Raw genomic sequence first — 5,704 nt, 5'->3', positions numbered from 1 at the left:
GGGTGGGGCGGCCGGGGCTCGGTGGGGCAGCCAGGGCTCGGTGTGGCAGCCAGGGCTTGGCGTGGCAGCCAGGGCTCGCTGTGCCTGCGCAGCCTGTGATGCAGAGGAGAGGTGGTGACATGACAGGTGACAAATGCATGCAGAGCTCTGCTGGCCCGTGTGAGTAGAGCAAGGAGTGTCCTGTAGCCCCACAGCCAGTCGGTGGACCAGCACGTGGAGGTGGATGTCTCTCCTGGCCACATGCACACAGCAGTGTTGTATTCTGGAAATCCCATCGTGGCTGAGGGCCATGCGAGCTCGCCCGTGCATCCCCAGAGGGTATGCACGAGTGTGGGGGCGCTGTGTGGGGGCGTGCACGTGTGAGGCAGGAGTTAGCATTTGCAAGTAGACGGGGAAGGGCCTCCCCAGAGGAGAACTTCTGTGCTGTGGGCCCCTGGCATTGCTTTCTCTAGGGCCCCACACTCCTTGACCTGTAGACATGCAAATCTTGTTCCTAAAGAATTAATGGCCCAAAGCTTCTAGACAAAGAATCTCCTGACCTTGAACACACTCCAAAATTTGGAGAGTAATAGGACCCATCCAGCATGTGCACCCCCCCACGAGGGAATGCATGTGTGACCCCATCTAGAACAAGCCCCAACAGGGCCCCTCTGACCCCATGAAAACTCCACAACCCATTTTCCGGGACCCCTCCCTTCTTTTGGGGAGCTCTTTTTTCTTCCCCTCCTTCAACAAACTCCCTGCCTTGCCACTCCCTCTGCGTGTCTGCATCTCTCATTTTTCACGCATGTCAGGCAGGAACCCATGTCCTGCTGCACGTGCTGGGCCCTGAGGAGTCCGAGAGCCCTTCCTCCTGTGGGCCCTGGCTGTGGGACTTGCCTTCCCACCAACTGTGGCCATGCCAGGGCAGGCGTGCCCCCCTCAGAGCCTGCTGCCCAGAAGAGCAGAGGGCAATTAACACAGTCAGGGCAGAGGAGCCGGTGGGGCATGCCTCCCTGCAGGGCAATCCCACGTGGGAAGGGTCTGGTTCCATCCTGTGGACCCCCGAGTGCTCCAGCCTAGGCAGGAATGGGGAGAGCCACAGCGACCCCTGAGTACTCCAGGTGGCCTAGGCTGGGTGGGGAGGAAGAGCTGCGGTGTCAGCTCCCTGCTGGGAGTGCTGTCCCTCCCTCTGTTACCCTCTGTCTCTGTTGTTCGTAGAAGAGATAAATAAACTTTTTAAAAGAGTGCAATTTCAGAAAAAGCTTAAGAGAGAGTTAGGGAAACTGTGGAAATTTCAATACAGATCAAGTATTCAATGACATTAGAGAATGACCAATTTTTAAAGTGTGGCGATCATGGGGGGCTCTTAAAAGCAAGTCTATGGAAGGTGAGATGGAGGGACACGTATATTTTGGAGTAAAAACGTTCAAAGTCCATGGAAGGTTTTTTCCTAGTGCACATTATGATTTTTTTAAAAAAGGATTATTTTATTTAACTTTATTTATTTATGTATTTATTTTTATTTTGACCCGGGGTGGGGGGCAGAGTGAGAGAGAGAGAAAGAGAGAGAGAGAGAAACTGAGAACATGAGCTTCTGGGTCCGGGACTCAAACCGCAGTTGGCCATTGGGAGTCCAGAGCTCTTTACCACTGCTCCACCTGCCAGCCCCTGTCTATTGGGTTTTAGGTGGGAGAATCTCCCTCCACCTGTTTTATTTGGGGGGTAAAGACTGAAATATTTAGGGATGTCAGGATGCCCATCATCTACTCGGAAACAAAACAAACACACAGAAAACAAGAAGCAAACACCACAAAATGTCCCAGCTGCTGGGAGTACCCTGCACTACTGTGTGATCCTTTTGTCTTCTCTGTGTAAATATCTCATAATAACAACTCGAATGTACAAATAGCAGGTGCACTTGTGGGAGGGTAGGGGCTGACCCTGGGCGTAGGAAGGGGGGTCCTCTCTGGAAGGTGGTGAATAAGAGAAGCCTCTGGAGAAGGCGCCCTCCGAGATCTGAGAAGCAGGGTTGGTGGGTGGCGTGGGGAGGGGCTGAGGGTGTTTCTGGCAGACGTGCCAGCCTGCGTGCCAGCCTGTGGCCTGTCTTCCTCCAGGAACAAGACATTTGATGTGATCGAAATGGTGGGGAGAGTGGAGCTGTCAGAGCCTGGGGCATTTGTACTTGGGGCGTAGAGCTGCTGTCGGGCAGCCCGCCACTGCTGGCATGTGTCCCGGAGAGGGCCCTCCTGGCTGTGTCCCTGGCCTGGCCCTCCAGACCTTGAGATGAATAACCCACCATTGTCACACACCGCCCACTCACAGGAATGTTGTTATTAGAGACAGAACCGGTCAGAGCACAACCCCGCTCTAGACTCCGTCTTCGCCTGCTCACTTGCCGGGCAGGTGTGAATCGGCCTCTGTCTTAGAGAACAGCCAATGGGGCTCAGCCAACGGGGTTAGCCTGCTCACGGCTGTGTGCTGGAGTCAGGGTTCAAGCCCAGGCAACTCCAGAGTGCATGAGTCCCTTACCACTGGGCCACGCACCTGTCAGTCAGCTGTTGCCTGTGTGGAGGAGGGCGGTGACCCGGGAACCGCCCACAGCCCATGTGAACTGAATCAGTACTGCTAGTGGCAGTGAGGGACCGGCAGGACAGGCAGGGAGGTCAAGAGGATTTGGTGATGGATTCGTCGTGGGGGAGCTCAAAGGTGAGGCCCAGACCAAGTCCCACTGAAAACCCCACCCTGCACCACCTGGGCACGAGGGAGGGGCAGAGGGGGCAGTGGGGACGGCGTCGCAGCCCACGGCATCTGTGTCCACGGTGCAGAGTGGCCTGCCTTCCACCCAACTCTCATTTCTCTCCTGCTAACCACCATTTTTGGTGCAACTTGCCATTTTTGTGTTTGAGTTTTGTGGTCTGCGGCTGCCGTCACGTGCAGGTCACTCCTGTCTGCTGAGTTTCCTGGCAAAGCAGACTCCAGTCCCAGCCCTCGGCCTTCTCCCTGGTGGCCTCCCAGGCCTCTTGCCTCCACTGTCCTGGGTAATGCGACTGACACGCTTGCCTATGTCTCATCAGAAGCCCTTGATCCGTGGGCCTCTTTGGAGAGTTTAACCGGCATGAAAAATTAAACAAATACTGAAAAACAATAGAAAGGAAAACACGTGACCGTGCCTTGTAACACTCACTGTTTGTAAGATCTTCTCAGGTGTGAGCACGAGTCCACTGCTGGCACCTTCACACTGAATCCCTGTGACCTGGAGGGTGGCTCAGTGGTCCTCGGGTACCCAGCAGGCCTGTCTTCCCCCGGCCCCATCAGATGCCAGCTCTTTGAGATGGCCTGGTGCTGGGGGAGCTGCCCTTGCTGGAAAAGAGGAGGGTCCTCACGGGGTGCTCAGCCACGGGGCCGCTTCTCAGTGTTCTGACTGCTCTCTGAGGGCCTCATCTTTTTCTAGCTAAAGGCCCCAAGGATTCCCAGTTATTTTCTTTTTGTGTCAGAAATGACACAGCTACTGCATTAATTTATGAGCACAGGACATGGGTCCTCAACGAAAAACCAGAGTTCTCCTTCCCTTACCCTGCCTTCCAGTCCTCTCCTCAAAGGAATTACCAGTTTAGTCACAGACAGTCGTTCAGCGGCTAGACGCGGGCTGCACTCCGTCTGAGAGGTTGGCGACACGGCTAAGCACAGGATGGTGTGATCCCAGCTTCCAGGAGGGGATAGTGTGAGTGGTTCGCGGGCAGCCTCCCCGTCTACACAGACCCGCCCCATGCTCAGGCCGCCGGTCGCCAGTGGGTGCTGCCTCACCACAGTGCGCCTCGGAGCGCGTACACGGCTGCACGGATAGCCTCGCCTTTCTGACAGGGACCACCCTGCTGACGGCACAGCGCTCTGTGGCCTGTTCTCAGGTGTAGACGGCCACCTTCTGCATCTGCTGTTGTGCATAAGCCACACTCTCAGGGAGCATGGTGGACTGGCCGTGGGCTCCTCTGTGCGTGAAAGCAACAGTGGTCATATCCAGCATGGCCTCCCTCCAGCCGTCGGGGAGCTGCGACCATGCGACGAGCCCGCACTCCGTATTCACTGCAGTCAGCACAGAGCAGACCATCCCTGTGGGGAGGGTATTTGAACCCGCATCTGTGCTGCAGGATGTAAATGGTGCAGCTGTTTTGGAGGGGGGTTGGCAGCTCCTTGAAAATCTGCAACGTAACCCCGGCAATTCCCTGGCATGCCCAGGAACACACACGTGTTCAGGACCGTCCGGGACAGCATTCATTAGCTTAACAGCTGCGAGGTGCCACAGCTGGGAGTCCAGCTCTCAGGGAGCGCCCGGGGTCGGAGTAGCCCCATGGGAGGGTGCCAGCATCACACGCAGGCCTGCCACGCCCTGCACGGAGGCAGGCCTTGGAGACAGGATGCCGAGTGGAAGAAGCATGTCACCAGAGACCACATGCCGTGACCACACTTGTGGGAAATGCCTCAAGACAGAACGTACATAAGGGGTGTCTGTGGGGGCTGGGGAGGGGGAAGGAAAGGGGTGACTGTTAGGTTTGGGGGGGCGGGATGGCTGTGCTGACAGTTGCCCTCCCTGGGGCTCCAAGAGCACCCCCAGCTGGGTCGCACAGCAGGAACCGTGGCCTGAACGCTTGTCCCCCAGAGTCCACCTCCAGGGGTCAGGGGGTGTGAGGTCACACGGTGCGGGAGAGCCCTCAGGAGGGGATTAGTGACTTTGGAAGGAGCCACAGGGAGTCTCCTTATTCTCCCCCTGCACGGCACCAGGAAGGCTGGTCTGTGAGCCGGAAAACAGCCCCGGCTCTTCTCAGCCTCCAGGACCGAGAGAAACGGACTTCTGTTCTTAAAGCTTTTCAGTGTGTGGGCTTTCTTACAGAGCCCCACATGAGCTGAATACGGGAGTTACGCTTCGACAAAACTGTTACTAAAAAAGAAAATAGGAAGAGGAGGCAAGAGTGACCCGAACAGCCAGAGCCTGCAGGCCGCTGCCTCCCCGTCAGTGCCCACACCCGTGCTGTACCCCGTCAGCGCCCACACCCGCCACTGCCTCTCCCCGTCAGTGCCCACACCCGCCGTCCTGCGCTGGTGTCACTGCCATGCCCAGGAGAAAGGCTGAAGGGGACGCTAGGAGATACAGCCAAGGTGAGGGACGGCCCACGGAGATCTGCAAGGTTGTGAAACCTGCTCCTCCAAAGCCAAAGCCCCAGCCTAAAAAGGCCCCTGCAAAGGAGAGAGAGAAGGTGCCCAAGGAAAAAAGGGAGAAGCGGATGCTGGCAAGGGTGGGAGTAACCCCAAAGAAAGTAGAGAAGCCCAAACAGACCAGCACAGAAAGCTGCAGGTGCTGGCGATGCCGAGTGACATGTGCGTTTGTGATGGTGTCCTGGCACCGTCAAATACTATTTTTAATCAAGTTTCATAGAAATGCAGAACCTTGTTTTACCTTTTTTAAGCTATGTTAGCACACAGAACAGTTCATTCTTGTGTTTTGGGTCAGGGGCATTTGTCAGTAATAGAGTCCTTTCCCGAGACTTCCTCTCGGCTCCCAAGGGGAGGGGTCCCCTGACGCACAGCCGCCTTGGCACAGATGCCTTGTGGTGTGGAAGACTTAACACCTGCTTTTATGTCCTCTCCCTCTCTGCCTTCAGCACAGACTTAACTCCCTGACACCGGAGGCCTGTGGGGGCCTGGTCACGGGAACTTGGTTATACCAGTA

This window comes from Tupaia chinensis, unplaced genomic scaffold, assembly GCF_000334495.1.
Source record: "Tupaia chinensis unplaced genomic scaffold, TupChi_1.0 Scaffold139733_1, whole genome shotgun sequence".
In the NCBI taxonomy this organism is placed as follows: domain Eukaryota; kingdom Metazoa; phylum Chordata; class Mammalia; order Scandentia; family Tupaiidae; genus Tupaia; species Tupaia belangeri.
This window is presented reverse-complemented; position numbering follows the sequence as displayed.